Source organism: Pseudorca crassidens, chromosome 16 (assembly GCF_039906515.1).
Source record: "Pseudorca crassidens isolate mPseCra1 chromosome 16, mPseCra1.hap1, whole genome shotgun sequence".
Taxonomy (NCBI): Eukaryota; Metazoa; Chordata; class Mammalia; order Artiodactyla; family Delphinidae; genus Pseudorca; species Pseudorca crassidens.
Window position 1 is genome coordinate 84,622,983 of NC_090311.1, and position 16,531 is coordinate 84,639,513.

A 16,531-nucleotide genomic window follows, 5' to 3' on the forward strand; every position below is an offset into this window, starting at 1 on the left:
GAAAAAGCCCCCCTCCACCGTTTCGCCGCGGCCGTGTGCCGGAGAGGGATAGAGGGCCCAGGCCGCTTCCGCAGGCCTGCCGGCCACCTGGGCCGGGGTACAGAGCTCGGACGGTGGTGTGGGGGCAAGGGTGGCGTTGCTGGGTCTAAGGGGCTTTGCCAACTCAACGGTGGCTCCCACTGGCTTCAGGCCAGCTGCTGTCGGGCAGGAAGGCCGGCCCGGTCTGCGACAGGGCTGCGCCTAGCGCAGCGAGGGCAGGCAGGTGAGATGCCCAAAGGACCGCAGGCCCCGGGCCCTGAAGCCTCCGGGGCCACATCCTTGTGAGCGACCTGCGGGATCTGGGGTGGGAGGCCAAGCGACGAAACGTTTCCTGGGTCCCGCCCGCCCTGGGCTGGGTGGTCGCCAACACCTCGCGCCAGCAACCGGTCCCCGAGACCTCCGTTCCTCTGCCTAGACGGGCGGCGGGGCCCTGCCAGGGCGGGCGGGCCGCTGGGCTTGCGGTAAGGCGCAAGGGCCTGCTAAGCTGCGCCTCAAGAGGCAGCCCGCGACCCACTGACACCTACTGCCAAAGCAGCCTAGACGGGCCCAATCAAGTCTGGATCTCGGAAGCTAAGCAGGGTCGGGCCTGGTTAGAACTTGGATGGGAGACCTCCTGGATGGGAGAGCTCCTGGGAATGCCGGGTGCTGTACGCTTTTTGCCTCCCGCTCCGCTTTCTCCTTTTGTCGCCCGCGGTGTCAGTGGCGGCGGCCGTCTCCACGCCTGCTGGGTACCAGGTACCACTGCAGGCCCCACCTCCTCTGGCCCCTCCCACCACAGCAAGAGTCTGATGGGGCACTCCCCACCTGCCTGACTGGCCAGGCGGCCAGAAGGCGTCCCTGGAAGGCAGCGGCACACCAGACGCTCCAGGGGCGGCCTGACGTCACCCAGACATGGCCGCGGACCCGGGTGCCGTCCGTTCGGTCCGTGAGCCCCGCGAGCTACACCTGGCCGCAGCCACAGGAGCCCAGGCCCGGCTCCACCACCTGTCTTCCAGGGTGTCTCTCCACAGCTCCATCCGGAAAAAGCACCCCCTCCGCCGCTTCGCCTCGGCCGTGGGCGGGAGCAGGATCGAGGGCCCAGGCCGCTTCCCCGGGCCTGCCGGCCCCCTGGGCCGGGGTACAGAGCTCGGACGGTGGTGTGGGGGCAAGGGTGGCGTTGCTGGGTCTAAGGGGCTTTGCCAACTCAATGGTGGCTCCCACTGGCTTCGGGCCAGCTGCTGTCGGGCAGGAGGGCCGGCCCGGTCTGCGGCTGGGCTGCGCCTAGCGCAGCGTGGGCGGTCAGGTGGGATGCACAAGGGACCGCAGGCCCCGGGCCCTGAAGCCTCCGGGGCCACATCCCTGTGAGCGACCTGCGGACTCTGCGGTGGGAGGCCAAGCGCCGAAACGTTTCCTGGGTCCCTCCCGCCCTGGGCTGGGTGGTCGCCAACTCCTCTGCCACCGCCTGGTCCCCGAGACCTCCGTTCCCCTGCCTAGGCGGGCGGCGGGGCCCTGCCGGGGCGGGCGGGCCACTGGGCCGGCGGTAAGTCCCAAGCGCCTGCTAAGCTGCGCCTCAAGTGGAAGCCCGCGACCCCCCCAGTGTCTACGGCCAAACCACCCTAGACGGGCCCGATCTCGACTCGATCTCGGAAGCTAAGCAGGGTTGGGCCTGGTTAGTAGTTGGATGGGAGACCTCTCGGTCGGGAGAGCTCCTGGGAACGCCAGGTGCTGTAGGCTTTTTGCCTCCCGCTACACCCTTCTCCTTTTGTCGACCGTGGCGGTCGTGGCGGTGGCGGCGGTGGCGGCGGTGGTGGCGGCGGCCGTCTCCGCCCCCGCCGGGTACCGCTGCAGGCCCCACCTCCTCAGGACCCTCCCACCACAGCAAGCGTCTGATGGGGCGCTCCCCGCCTGCCTGAGCGGCCAGGCGGCCAGAAGTCGTCCCTGGAAGGCAGCGGCACACCAGACGCTCCGTTGGTCCCCTGACTCGAAGCAGACATGGCCGCGGACCTGGGTGCCGTCCATGCGGCCCGCGAGCCCCTCGACCTGCACCTGGCGGCCCCCACTGGAGCCCAGCCCCGGCGCCGCCACCTGTCTGCCGGGGGGTGTCTCTCCACAGCTCCATCCGGAAAAAGCCCCCCCTCCACCGTTTCGCCGTGGCCTGGTGCCGGAGAGGGATAGAGGGCGCAGGCCGCTTCCGCGGGCCTGCCGTCCACCTGGGCCGGTGTCCTGAGCTCGGACGGTGGTGTGGAGGCAAGGGTGGCGTTGCTGGGTCTAAGGGGCTTTGCCAACTCAACGGTGGCTCCCACTTCCTTCGGGCCAGCTGCTGTCGGGCAGGAAGGCCGGCCCGGTCTGCGACAGGGCTGCGCCTAGCGCAGCGTGGGCAGTCAGGTGGGATGCCCAAAGGACCGCAGGCCCCGGGCCCTGAAGCCTCCGGGGCCACATCCCTGTGAGCGACCTGCGGGATCCGGGGTGGGAGGCCAAGCGCTGAAACGTTTCCTGGGTCCCTCCCGCCCTGGGCTGGGTGGTCGCCAAAACCTCCGACACCACCTGGTCCCCGAGACCTCCGTTCCTCTGCCTAGGCGGGCGGGCCGCTGGGCAGGCGGTAAGTCCCATGGGCCTGCTAAGCTGCGCCTCAAGAGGCAGCCTGCGACCCACTGACACCTACTGTCAAACCACCCTAGACGGGCCCGATCAAGTCTGGATCTCGGAAGCTAAGCAGGGTCAGGCCTGGTTCGAACTTGGATGGGAGACCTCCTGGATGGGAGAGCTCCTGGGAATACCGGGTGCTGTAGGATTTTTGCCTTCCGCTCCGCTTTCTCCTTTTGTCGCCCGCGGTGGCGGCGGCGGCGGCCGTCTCCGCCCCCGCCGGGTACCAGGTACCGCTGCAGGCCCCACCTCCTCAGGCCCCTCCCACCACAGCAAGCGTCTGATGGGGCACTCCCCACCTGCCAGACCGGCCAGGCGGCCAGAAGGCGTCCCTGGAAGGCAGCGACACACCAGCCGCTCCAGGGGGCGGCCTGACGTCACCCAGACATGGCCGCGGACCCGGGTGCCGTCCGTTCGGCCCGCGAGCCCCGCGAGCTGCACCTGGCCGCAGCCACTGGAGTCCAGCCCCGGCACCGCCACCTGTCTTCCGGGGTGTCTCTCCACAGCTCCATCCGGAAAAAGCACCCCTTCTGCCCCTTCGCCGCGGCCGTGGGCAGGAGCAGGATCGAGGGCCCAGGCCACTTCCCCGGACCTGCCGGCCACCTGGGATGAGGTCCTGAGCTCGGACGGTGGCGTCGGGGCAAGGGTGGCCTTGCTGTGTCTAAGGGGCCGTGCCAACTCAATGGTGGCTCCCAGTGGCTTCGGGCCAGCTGCTGTAGGACAGGAGGGTCGGACCAGTCTGCCTCTGAGCTACGCCTACCACAGCGTGGGCGCGCAGGTGGGATGCCCGAGGCACCGCCGACCCCGGGCCCTGAAGCCTCCCGGGCTACGTCCCTGTGAGCGGCCTGTGGGATCTGGGGCGGGGCACGAAGCGCCGAAAAGCTTGCTGTGTCCCACCCGCCCTGCGCTGGGAGGTCGCCAACTCCTCCGCCACCCCCCGGTCGCCGAAACCTCCGTTCCCCCGCCTAGGCGGGTGGCGGGGCCCTGCCAGGGCGGGCGGGCCGCTGGGCCGGCGGTAAGGCCCAAGGGCCTGCTAAACTGCACCTCAAGAGGCAGCCCGCGACCACCCCAGTGTCTACGGCCAAACCACCCTAGACGGGCCCGATCTCGACTCGATCTCGGAAGCTAAGCAGGGTTGGGCCTGGTTAGTAGTTGGATGGCAGACTTCCCGGACGGGAGAGCTCCCTGGAACGCCAGGTGCTGTAGGCCTTTTGCCTCCCGCTACACACCATCTTATTTTGTCGACCGCGGCGGTCGTGGCGTTGGCGGCGGTGGCGGCGGCGGTGGCGGCGGTGGTGGCGGCGGCCGTCTCCGCCCCCGCCGGGTACCGCTGCAGGCCCCACCTCCTCAGGACCCTCCCACCACAGCAAGCGTCTGATGGGGCGCTCCCCGCCTGCCTGAGCGGCCAGGCGGCCAGAAGGCGTCCCTGGAAGGCAGCGGCACACCATATGCTCCGTTCGTCCCCTGACTCGAAGCAGAAATGGCCGCGGACCCGGGTGCCGTCCATGCGGCCCGCGAGCCCCTCGACCTGCACCTGGCGGTCCCCACTGGATCCAGCCCCGGCGCCGCCACCTGTCTGCCGGTGGGTGTCTCTCCAAAGCTCCATCCGGAAAAAGCCCCCCCTCCACCGTTTCGCCGCGGCCGGGTGCCGGAGAGGGATAGAGGGCCCAGGCCACATCCGCGGGACTGCCGGCCACCAGGGGCGGGGTCCTGAGGTCGGACGGTGGTGTGGGGGCAAGGGTGGAGTTGCTGGGTCTAAGGGGCTTTGCCAACTCAATGGTGGCTCCCACTGGCTTCGGGCCAGCTGCTGTCGGGCAGGAGGGCCGGCCCGGTCTGCGACAGGGCTGCGCCTAGCGCAGCGTGGGCGGTCAGGTGGGATGCACAAGGGACCGCAGGCCCCGGGCCCTGAAGCCTCTGGGGCCACAACCCTGTGAGCGACCTGCGGGATCTGCGGTGGGAGACCAAGCGCCGAAATGTTTCCTGGGTCCCTCCCACCGTGGCCTGGGTGGTCGCCAACTCCTCTGCCACCGCCTGGTCCCCGAGACCTCCGTTCCCCTGCCTAGGCGGGCGGCGGGGCCCTGCCGGGGCGGGCGGGCCACTGGGCCGGCGGTAAGGCCCAAGAGCCTGCTAAGCTGCACCTCAAGTGGAAGCCCGCGACCCCCCCAGTGTCTACGGCCAAACCACCCTAGACGGGCCCGATCTCGACTCGATCTCGGAAGCTAAGCAGGGTTGGGCCTGGTTAGTAGTTGGACGGCAGACCTCCCAGACGGGAGAGCTCCTGGGAACGCCAGGTGCTGTAGGCTTTTTGCCTCCCGCTACACACCTTCTCATTTTGTCGACCGCGGCGGTCGTGGCGTTGGCGGCGTTGGCGGCGGCGGTGGCGGCGGTGGTGGCGGCGGCCGTCTCCGCCCCCGCCGGGTACCGCTGCAGGCCCCACCTCCTCAGGACCCTCCCACCACAGCAAGCGTCTTATGGGGCGCTCCCCGACTGCCTGAGCGGCCAGGCGGCCAGAAGGCGTCCCTGGAAGGCAGCGGCAAACCATATGCTCCGTTCGTCCCCTGACTCGAAGCAGACATGGCCGCGGACCCGGGTGCCGTCCATGCGGCCCGCGAGCCCCTCGACCTGCACCTGGCTGTCCCCACTGGAGCCCAGCCCCGGCGCCGCCACCTGTCTGCCGGTGGGTGTCTCTCCAAACCTCCATCCGGAAAAAGCCCCCCCTCCACCGTTTCGCCGCGGCCGGGTGCCGGAGAGGGATAGAGGGCCCAGGCCGCTTCCGCGGGCCTGCCGGCCACCTGGGGTGGGGTCCTGAGCTCGGACGGTGGTGTGGGGGCAAGGGGGGCGTTGCTGGGTAAGGGGCTTTGCTAACGCAAAGGTGGCTCCCACTGGCTTCGGGCCAGCTGCTATCGGGCAGGAAGGCTGGCCCGGTCTGCGACAGGGCAGCGCCTAGCGCAGCGTGGGCGGGCAGGTGGGATGCCCAAGGGACCGCAGTCCCCGGGCCCTGAAGCCTCCGGGGCCACATCCTTGTGAGCGACCTGCGGGATCTGGGGTGGGAGGCCAAGCGCCGAAACGTTTGCTGGGTCCCGCCCGCCCTGGGCTGGGTGGTCGCCAACACCTCCGCCACCACCCGATCACCGAGACCTCCGTTCCTCTGCCTAGGTGGCCGGCGGGGCCCTGCCAGGGCGGGCGGGCCGCTAGGCTGGCAGTAAGGCCCAAGGGCCTGCTAAGCTGCGCCTCAAGAGGCAGCCCGCGACCCACCGACACCTACTACCAAAGCAGCCTAGACGGGCCCGATCAAGTCTGGATCTCGGAAGCTAAGCAGGGTCGGGCCTGTTTCGAACTTGGATGGGAGACGTCCTGGCTGGGAGAGCTCCTGGGAATACCGGGTGCTGTAGGCTTTTTGCCTCTCGCTCCGCTTTCTCCTTTTGTCGCCCGCGGTGGCGGCGATGGTGGCGGCGGTGGTGGAGGCAGCCGTCTCCGCCCCTGTCAGGTACCGCTGCAGGCCCCACCTCCTCAGGCCCCTGCCACCACAGCAAGCGTCTGATGGGGCACTCCCCACCTGCCTGACCGGCCAGGCGGCCAGAAGGCGTCCCTGGAAGGCAGCGGCACACCAGCTGCTCCGGGTGGCGGCCTGACGTCACCCAGACATGGCCGCGGACCCGGGTGCCGTCCGTTCGGCCCCCGAGCCCCACGAGCTGCAGCTGGCCGCAGCCACTGGAGCCCAGCCCCGGCGCCGCCACCTGTCTTCCGGGGTGTCTCTCCACAGCTCCATCCGGAAAAAGCCCCCCTCCACCGTTTCGCCGCGGCCGTGTGCCGGAGAGGGATAGAGGGCCCAGGCCGCTTCCGCAGGCCTGCCGGCCACCTGGGCCGGGGTACAGAGCTCGGACGGTGGTGTGGGGGCAAGGGTGGCGTTGCTGGGTCTAAGGGGCTTTGCCAACTCAACGGTGGCTCCCACTGGCTTCAGGCCAGCTGCTGTCGGGCAGGAAGGCCGGCCCGGTCTGCGACAGGGCTGCGCCTAGCGCAGCGAGGGCAGGCAGGTGAGATGCCCAAAGGACCGCAGGCCCCGGGCCCTGAAGCCTCCGGGGCCACATCCTTGTGAGCGACCTGCGGGATCTGGGGTGGGAGGCCAAGCGACGAAACGTTTCCTGGGTCCCGCCCGCCCTGGGCTGGGTGGTCGCCAACACCTCGCGCCAGCAACCGGTCCCCGAGACCTCCGTTCCTCTGCCTAGACGGGCGGCGGGGCCCTGCCAGGGCGGGCGGGCCGCTGGGCTTGCGGTAAGGCGCAAGGGCCTGCTAAGCTGCGCCTCAAGAGGCAGCCCGCGACCCACTGACACCTACTGCCAAAGCAGCCTAGACGGGCCCAATCAAGTCTGGATCTCGGAAGCTAAGCAGGGTCGGGCCTGGTTAGAACTTGGATGGGAGACCTCCTGGATGGGAGAGCTCCTGGGAATGCCGGGTGCTGTACGCTTTTTGCCTCCCGCTCCGCTTTCCCCTTTTGTCACCCGCGGTGTCAGTGGCGGCGGCCGTCTCCACGCCTGCTGGGTACCAGGTACCACTGCAGGCCCCACCTCCTCTGGCCCCTCCCACCACAGCAAGCGTCTGATGGGGCACTCCCCACCTGCCTGACTGGCCAGGCGGCCAGAAGGCGTCCCTGGAAGGCAGCGGCACACCAGACGCTCCAGGGGCGGCCTGACGTCACCCAGACATGGCCGCGGACCCGGGTGCCGTCCGTTCGGTCCGTGAGCCCCGCGAGCTACACCTGGCCGCAGCCACAGGAGCCCAGGCCCGGCTCCACCACCTGTCTTCCAGGGTGTCTCTCCACAGCTCCATCCGGAAAAAGCACCCCCTCCGCCGCTTCGCCTCGGCCGTGGGCGGGAGCAGGATCGAGGGCCCAGGCCGCTTCCCCGGGCCTGCCGGCCCCCTGGGCCGGGGTACAGAGCTCGGACGGTGGTGTGGGGGCAAGGGTGGCGTTGCTGGGTCTAAGGGGCTTTGCCAACTCAATGGTGGCTCCCACTGGCTTCGGGCCAGCTGCTGTTGGGCAGGAGGGCCGGCCCGGTCTGCGGCTGGGCTGCGCCTAGCGCAGCGTGGGCGGTCAGGTGGGATGCACAAGGGACCGCAGGCCCCGGGCCCTGAAGCCTCCGGGGCCACATCCCTGTGAGCGACCTGCGGACTCTGCGGTGGGAGGCCAAGCGCCGAAAAGTTTCCTGGGTCCCTCCCGCCCTGGGCTGGGTGGTCGCCAACTCCTCTGCCACCGCCTGGTCCCCGAGACCTCCGTTCCCCTGCCTAGGCGGGCGGCGGGGCCCTGCCGGGGCGGGCGGGCCACTGGGCCGGCGGTAAGTCCCAAGCACCTGCTAAGCTGCGCCTCAAGTGGAAGCCCGCGACCCCCCCAGTGTCTACGGCCAAACCACCCTAGACGGGCCCGATCTCGACTCGATCTCGGAAGCTAAGCAGGGTTGGGCCTGGTTAGTAGTTGGATGGGAGACCTCCCGGACGGGAGAGCTCCTGGGAACGCCAGGTGCTGTAGGCTTTTTGCCTCCCGCTACACACCTTCTCCTTTTGTCGACCGTGGCGGTCGTGGCGGTGGCGGCGGTGGCGGCGGTGGTGGCGGCGGCCGTCTCCGCCCCCGCCGGGTACCGCTGCAGGCCCCACCTCCTCAGGACCCTCCCACCACAGCAAGCGTCTGATGGGGCGCTCCCCGCCTGCCTGAGCGGCCAGGCGGCCAGAAGTCGTCCCTGGAAGGCAGCGGCACACCAGACGCTCCGTTGGTCCCCTGACTCGAAGCAGACATGGCCGCGGACCTGGGTGCCGTCCATGCGGCCCGCGAGCCCCTCGACCTGCACCTGGCGGCCCCCACTGGAGCCCAGCCCCGGCGCCGCCACCTGTCTGCCGGGGGGTGTCTCTCCACAGCTCCATCCGGAAAAAGCCCCCCCTCCACCGTTTCGCCGTGGCCTGGTGCCGGAGAGGGATAGAGGGCGCAGGCCGCTTCCGCGGGCCTGCCGTCCACCTGGGCCGGTGTCCTGAGCTCGGACGGTGGTGTGGAGGCAAGGGTGGCGTTGCTGGGTCTAAGGGGCTTTGCCAACTCAACGGTGGCTCCCACTTCCTTCGGGCCAGCTGCTGTCGGGCAGGAAGGCCGGCCCGGTCTGCGACAGGGCTGCGCCTAGCGCAGCGTGGGCAGTCAGGTGGGATGCCCAAAGGACCGCAGGCCCCGGGCCCTGAAGCCTCCGGGGCCACATCCCTGTGAGCGACCTGCGGGATCCGGGGTGGGAGGCCAAGCGCCGAAACGTTTCCTGGGTCCCTCCCGCCCTGGGCTGGGTGGTCGCCAAAACCTCCGACACCACCTGGTCCCCGAGACCTCCGTTCCTCTGCCTAGGCGGGCGGGCCGCTGGGCTGGCGGTAAGTCCCATGGGCCTGCTAAGCTGCGCCTCAAGAGGCAGCCTGCGACCCACTGACACCTACTGTCAAACCAGCCTAGACGGGCCCGATCAAGTCTGGATCTCGGAAGCTAAGCAGGGTCGGGCCTGGTTCGAACTTGGATGGGAGACCTCCTGGATGGGAGAGCTCCTGGAAATGCCGGGTGCTGTACGCTTTTTGCCTTCCGCTCCGCTTTCTCCTTTTGTCGCCCGCGGTGGCGGCGGCGGCGGCCGTCTCCGCCCCCGCCGGGTACCAGGTACCGCTGCAGGCCCCACCTCCTCAGGCCCCTCCCACCACAGCAAGCGTCTGATGGGGCACTCCCCACCTGCCAGACCGGCCAGGCGGCCAGAAGGCGTCCCTGGAAGGCAGCGACACACCAGCCGCTCCAGGGGGCGGCCTGACGTCACCCAGACATGGCCGCGGACCCGGGTGCCGTCCGTTCGGCCCGCGAGCCCCGCGAGCTGCACCTGGCCGCAGCCACTGGAGTCCAGCCCCGGCACCGCCACCTGTCTTCCGGGGTGTCTCTCCACAGCTCCATCCGGAAAAAGCACCCCTTCTGCCCCTTCGCCGCGGCCGTGGGCAGGAGCAGGATCGAGGGCCCAGGCCACTTCCCCGGACCTGCCGGCCACCTGGGACGAGGTCCTGAGCTCGGACGGTGGCGTCGGGGCAAGGGTGGCCTTGCTGTGTCTAAGGGGCCGTGCCAACTCAATGGTGGCTCCCAGTGGCTTCGGGCCAGCTGCTGTAGGACAGGAGGGTCGGACCAGTCTGCCTCTGAGCTACGCCTACCACAGCGTGGGCGCGCAGGTGGGATGCCCGAGGCACCGCCGACCCCGGGCCCTGAAGCCTCCGGGGCTACGTCCCTGTGAGCGGCCTGTGGGATCTGGGGCGGGGCACGAAGCGCCGAAAAGCTTGCTGTGTCCCACCCGCCCTGCGCTGGGAGGTCGCCAACTCCTCCGCCACCCCCCGGTCGCCGAAACCTCCGTTCCCCCGCCTAGGCGGGCGGCGGGGCCCTGCCAGGGCGGGCGGGCCGCTGGGCCGGCGGTAAGGCCCAAGGGCCTGCTAAACTGCACCTCAAGAGGCAGCCCGCGACCACCCCAGTGTCTACGGCCAAACCACCCTAGACGGGCCCGATCTCGACTCGATCTCGGAAGCTAAGCAGGGTTGGGCCTGGTTAGTAGTTGGATGGCAGACTTCCCGGACGGGAGAGCTCCCTGGAACGCCAGGTGCTGTAGGCCTTTTGCCTCCCGCTACACACCTTCTCATTTTGTCGACCGCGGCGGTCGTGGCGGTGGCGGCGGTGGTGGCGGCGGCCGTCTCCGCCCCCGCCGGGTACCGCTGCAGGCCCCACCTCCTCAGGACCCTCCCACCACAGCAAGCGTCTGATGGGGCGCTCCCCGCCTGCCTGAGCGGCCAGGCGGCCAGAAGGCGTCCCTGGAAGGCAGCGGCACACCATATGCTCCGTTCGTCCCCTGACTCGAAGCAGAAATGGCCGCGGACCCGGGTGCCGTCCATGCGGCCCGCGAGCCCCTCGACCTGCACCTGGCGGTCCCCACTGGATCCAGCCCCGGCGCCGCCACCTGTCTGCCGGTGGGTGTCTCTCCAAAGCTCCATGCGGAAAAAGCCCCCCCTCCACCGTTTCGCCGCGGCCGGGTGCCGGAGAGGGATAGAGGGCCCAGGCCACATCCGCGGGACTGCCGGCCACCAGGGGCGGGGTCCTGAGGTCGGACGGTGGTGTGGGGGCAAGGGTGGAGTTGCTGGGTCTAAGGGGCTTTGCCAACTCAATGGTGGCTCCCACTGGCTTCGGGCCAGCTGCTGTCGGGCAGGAGGGCCGGCCCGGTCTGCGACAGGGCTGCGCCTAGCGCAGCGTGGGCGGTCAGGTGGGATGCACAAGGGACCGCAGGCCCCGGGCCCTGAAGCCTCTGGGGCCACAACCCTGTGAGCGACCTGCGGGATCTGCGGTGGGAGGCCAAGCGCCGAAATGTTTCCTGGGTCCCTCCCACCCTGGCCTGGGTGGTCGCCAACTCCTCTGCCACCGCCTGGTCCCCGAGACCTCCGTTCCCCTGCCTAGGCGGGCGGCGGGCCCTGCCGGGGTGGGCGGGCCACTGGGCCGGCGGTAAGGCCCAAGAGCCTGCTAAGCTGCACCTCAAGTGGAAGCCCGCGACCCCCCCAGTGTCTACGGCCAAACCACCCTAGACGGGCCCGATCTCGACTCGATCTCGGAAGCTAAGCAGGGTTGGGCCTGGTTAGTAGTTGGACGGCAGACCTCCCGGACGGGAGAGCTCCTGGGAACGCCAGGTGCTGTAGGCTTTTTGCCTCCCGCTACACACCTTCTCATTTTGTCGACCGCGGTGGTCGTGGCGTTGGCGGCGGTGGCGGCGGCGGTGGCGGCGGTGGTGGCGGCGGCCGTCTCCGCCCCCGCCGGGTACCGCTGCAGGCCCCACCTCCTCAGGACCCTCCCACCACAGCAAGCGTCTGATGGGGCGCTCCCCGCCTGCCTGAGCGGCCAGGCGGCCAGAAGGCGTCCCTGGAAGGCAGCGGCAAACCATATGCTCCGTTCGTCCCCTGACTCGAAGCAGACATGGCCGCGGACCCGGGTGCCGTCCATGCGGCCCGCGAGCCCCTCGACCTGCACCTGGCGGTCCCCACTGGAGCCCAGCCCCGGCGCCGCCACCTGTCTGCCGGTGGGTGTCTCTCCACAGCTCCATCCGGAAAAAGCCCCCCCTCCACCGTTTCGCCGCGGCCGTGTGCCGGAGAGGGATAGAGGGCCCAGGCCGCTTCCGCGGGCCTGACGGCCACCTGGGGCGGGGTCCTGAGCTCGGACGGTGGTGTGGGGGCAAGGGGGGCGTTGCTGGGTAAGGGGCTTTGCTAACGCAAAGGTGGCTCCCACTGGCTTCGGGCCAGCTGCTATCGGGCAGGAAGGCTGGCCCGGTCTGCGACAGGGCAGCGCCTAGCGCAGCGTGGGCGGGCAGGTGGGATGCCCAAGGGACCGCAGTCCCCGGGCCCTGAAGCCTCCGGGGCCACATCCTTGTGAGCGACCTGCGGGATCTGGGGTGGGAGGCCAAGCGCCGAAAAGTTTGCTGGGTCCCGCCCGCCCTGGGCTGGGTGGTCGCCAACACCTCCGCCACCACCCGATCACCGAGACCTCCGTTCCTCTGCCTAGGTGGCCGGCGGGGCCCTGCCAGGGCGGGCGGGCCGCTAGGCTGGCAGTAAGGCCCAAGGGCCTGCTAAGCTGCGCCTCAAGAGGCAGCCCGCGACCCACCGACACCTACTACCAAAGCAGCCTAGACGGGCCCGATCAAGTCTGGATCTCGGAAGCTAAGCAGGGTCGGGCCTGTTTCGAACTTGGATGGGAGACGTCCTGGCTGGGAGAGCTCCTGGGAATACCGGGTGCTGTAGGCTTTTTGCCTCTCGCTCCGCTTTCTCCTTTTGTCGCCCGCGGTGGCGGCGATGGTGGCGGCGGTGGTGGAGGCAGCCGTCTCCGCCCCTGTCAGGTACCGCTGCAGGCCCCACCTCCTCAGGCCCCTGCCACCACAGCAAGCGTCTGATGGGGCACTCCCCACCTGCCTGACCGGCCAGGCGGCCAGAAGGCGTCCCTGGAAGGCAGCGGCACAACAGCTGCTCCGGGTGGCGGCCTGACGTCACCCAGACATGGCCGCGGACCCGGGTGCCGTCCGTTCGGCCCCCGAGCCCCACGAGCTGCAGCTGGCCGCAGCCACTGGAGCCCAGCCCCGGCGCCGCCACCTGTCTTCCGGGGTGTCTCTCCACAGCTCCATCCGGAAAAAGCCCCCCTCCACCGTTTCGCCGCGGCCGTGTGCCGGAGAGGGATAGAGGGCCCAGGCCGCTTCCGCAGGCCTGCCGGCCACCTGGGCCGGGGTACAGAGCTCGGACGGTGGTGTGGGGGCAAGGGTGGCGTTGCTGGGTCTAAGGGGCTTTGCCAACTCAACGGTGGCTCCCACTGGCTTCAGGCCAGCTGCTGTCGGGCAGGAAGGCCGGCCCGGTCTGCGACAGGGCTGCGCCTAGCGCAGCGAGGGCAGGCAGGTGAGATGCCCAAAGGACCGCAGGCCCCGGGCCCTGAAGCCTCCGGGGCCACATCCTTGTGAGCGACCTGCGGGATCTGGGGTGGGAGGCCAAGCGACGAAACGTTTCCTGGGTCCCGCCCGCCCTGGGCTGGGTGGTCGCCAACACCTCGCGCCAGCAACCGGTCCCCGAGACCTCCGTTCCTCTGCCTAGACGGGCGGCGGGGCCCTGCCAGGGCGGGCGGGCCGCTGGGCTTGCGGTAAGGCGCAAGGGCCTGCTAAGCTGCGCCTCAAGAGGCAGCCCGCGACCCACTGACACCTACTGCCAAAGCAGCCTAGACGGGCCCAATCAAGTCTGGATCTCGGAAGCTAAGCAGGGTCGGGCCTGGTTAGAACTTGGATGGGAGACCTCCTGGATGGGAGAGCTCCTGGGAATGCCGGGCGCTGTACGCTTTTTGCCTCCCGCTCCGCTTTCTCCTTTTGTCGCCCGCGGTGTCAGTGGCGGCGGCCGTCTCCACGCCTGCTGGGTACCAGGTACCACTGCAGGCCCCACCTCCTCTGGCCCCTCCCACCACAGCAAGAGTCTGATGGGGCACTCCCCACCTGCCTGACTGGCCAGGCGGCCAGAAGGCGTCCCTGGAAGGCAGCGGCACACCAGACGCTCCAGGGGCGGCCTGACGTCACCCAGACATGGCCGCGGACCCGGGTGCCGTCCGTTCGGTCCGTGAGCCCCGCGAGCTACACCTGGCCGCAGCCACAGGAGCCCAGGCCCGGCTCCACCACCTGTCTTCCAGGGTGTCTCTCCACAGCTCCATCCGGAAAAAGCACCCCCTCCGCCGCTTCGCCTCGGCCGTGGGCGGGAGCAGGATCGAGGGCCCAGGCCGCTTCCCCGGGCCTGCCGGCCCCCTGGGCCGGGGTACAGAGCTCGGACGGTGGTGTGGGGGCAAGGGTGGCGTTGCTGGGTCTAAGGGGCTTTGCCAACTCAATGGTGGCTCCCACTGGCTTCGGGCCAGCTGCTGTCGGGCAGGAGGGCCGGCCCGGTCTGCGGCTGGGCTGCGCCTAGCGCAGCGTGGGCGGTCAGGTGGGATGCACAAGGGACCGCAGGCCCCGGGCCCTGAAGCCTCCGGGGCCACATCCCTGTGAGCGACCTGCGGACTCTGCGGTGGGAGGCCAAGCGCCGAAACGTTTCCTGGGTCCCTCCCGCCCTGGGCTGGGTGGTCGCCAACTCCTCTGCCACCGCCTGGTCCCCGAGACCTCCGTTCCCCTGCCTAGGCGGGCGGCGGGGCCCTGCCGGGGCGGGCGGGCCACTGGGCCGGCGGTAAGTCCCAAGCGCCTGCTAAGCTGCGCCTCAAGTGGAAGCCCGCGACCCCCCCAGTGTCTACGGCCAAACCACCCTAGACGGGCCCGATCTCGACTCGATCTCGGAAGCTAAGCAGGGTTGGGCCTGGTTAGTAGTTGGATGGGAGACCTCTCGGTCGGGAGAGCTCCTGGGAACGCCAGGTGCTGTAGGGTTTTTGCCTCCCGCTACACCCTTCTCCTTTTGTCGACCGTGGCGGTCGTGGCGGTGGCGGCGGTGGCGGCGGTGGTGGCGGCGGCCGTCTCCGCCCCCGCCGGGTACCGCTGCAGGCCCCACCTCCTCAGGACCCTCCCACCACAGCAAGCGTCTGATGGGGCGCTCCCCGCCTGCCTGAGCGGCCAGGCGGCCAGAAGTCGTCCCTGGAAGGCAGCGGCACACCAGACGCTCCGTTGGTCCCCTGACTCGAAGCAGACATGGCCGCGGACCTGGGTGCCGTCCATGCGGCCCGCGAGCCCCTCGACCTGCACCTGGCGGCCCCCACTGGAGCCCAGCCCCGGCGCCGCCACCTGTCTGCCGGGGGGTGTCTCTCCACAGCTCCATCCGGAAAAAGCCCCCCCTCCACCGTTTCGCCGTGGCCTGGTGCCGGAGAGGGATAGAGGGCGCAGGCCGCTTCCGCGGGCCTGCCGTCCACCTGGGCCGGTGTCCTGAGCTCGGACGGTGGTGTGGAGGCAAGGGTGGCGTTGCTGGGTCTAAGGGGCTTTGCCAACTCAACGGTGGCTCCCACTTCCTTCGGGCCAGCTGCTGTCGGGCAGGAAGGCCGGCCCGGTCTGCGACAGGGCTGCGCCTAGCGCAGCGTGGGCAGTCAGGTGGGATGCCCAAAGGACCGCAGGCCCCGGGCCCTGAAGCCTCCGGGGCCACATCCCTGTGAGCGACCTGCGGGATCCGGGGTGGGAGGCCAAGCGCTGAAACGTTTCCTGGGTCCCTCCCGCCCTGGGCTGGGTGGTCGCCAAAACCTCCGACACCACCTGGTCCCCGAGACCTCCGTTCCTCTGCCTAGGCGGGCGGGCCGCTGGGCAGGCGGTAAGTCCCATGGGCCTGCTAAGCTGCGCCTCAAGAGGCAGCCTGCGACCCACTGACACCTACTGTCAAACCACCCTAGACGGGCCCGATCAAGTCTGGATCTCGGAAGCTAAGCAGGGTCAGGCCTGGTTCGAACTTGGATGGGAGACCTCCTGGATGGGAGAGCTCCTGGGAATACCGGGTGCTGTAGGATTTTTGCCTTCCGCTCCGCTTTCTCCTTTTGTCGCCCGCGGTGGCGGCGGCGGCGGCCGTCTCCGCCCCCGCCGGGTACCAGGTACCGCTGCAGGCCCCACCTCCTCAGGCCCCTCCCACCACAGCAAGCGTCTGATGGGGCACTCCCCACCTGCCAGACCGGCCAGGCGGCCAGAAGGCGTCCCTGGAAGGCAGCGACACACCAGCCGCTCCAGGGGGCGGCCTGACGTCACCCAGACATGGCCGCGGACCCGGGTGCCGTCCGTTCGGCCCGCGAGCCCCGCGAGCTGCACCTGGCCGCAGCCACTGGAGTCCAGCCCCGGCACCGCCACCTGTCTTCCGGGGTGTCTCTCCACAGCTCCATCCGGAAAAAGCTCCCCTTCTGCCCCTTCGCCGCGGCCGTGGGCAGGAGCAGGATCGAGGGCCCAGGCCACTTCCCCGGACCTGCCGGCCACCTGGGACGAGGTCCTGAGCTCGGACGGTGGCGTCGGGGCAAGGGTGGCCTTGCTGTGTCTAAGGGGCCGTGCCAACTCAATGGTGGCTCCCAGTGGCTTCGGGCCAGCTGCTGTAGGACAGGAGGGTCGGACCAGTCTGCCTCTGAGCTACGCCTACCACAGCGTGGGCGCGCAGGTGGGATGCCCGAGGCACCGCCGACCCCGGGCCCTGAAGCCTCCGGGGCTACGTCCCTGTGAGCGGCCTGTGGGATCTGGGGCGGGGCACGAAGCGCCGAAAAGCTTGCTGTGTCCCACCCGCCCTGCGCTGGGAGGTCGCCAACTCCTCCGCCACCCCCCGGTCGCCGAAACCTCCGTTCCCCCGCCTAGGCGGGTGGCGGGGCCCTGCCAGGGCGGGCGGGCCGCTGGGCCGGCGGTAAGGCCCA

The 16,531-nt window shown here is 70.0% G+C and overlaps 7 pseudogenes; all 7 read left to right on the forward strand.

Annotated features, from left to right (window-relative positions):
* The first annotated feature begins 1,616 nt into the window (after positions 1–1,616).
* LOC137209716 (5S ribosomal RNA) lies at positions 1,617–1,752 on the forward strand (annotated as a pseudogene).
* A 1,982-nt stretch (positions 1,753–3,734) lies between these two features.
* Positions 3,735–3,870, forward strand: LOC137209712 (5S ribosomal RNA; annotated as a pseudogene).
* Positions 3,871–4,828: 958 nt separating this feature from the next.
* Positions 4,829–4,964, forward strand: LOC137209623 (5S ribosomal RNA; annotated as a pseudogene).
* A 3,085-nt stretch (positions 4,965–8,049) lies between these two features.
* Positions 8,050–8,185, forward strand: LOC137209782 (5S ribosomal RNA; annotated as a pseudogene).
* Positions 8,186–10,168: 1,983 nt separating this feature from the next.
* On the forward strand, positions 10,169–10,304 carry LOC137209713 (5S ribosomal RNA; annotated as a pseudogene).
* Positions 10,305–11,240: 936 nt separating this feature from the next.
* On the forward strand, positions 11,241–11,376 carry LOC137209662 (5S ribosomal RNA; annotated as a pseudogene).
* A 3,085-nt stretch (positions 11,377–14,461) lies between these two features.
* Positions 14,462–14,597, forward strand: LOC137209664 (5S ribosomal RNA; annotated as a pseudogene).
* The last annotated feature ends 1,934 nt before the right edge of the window (positions 14,598–16,531 follow it).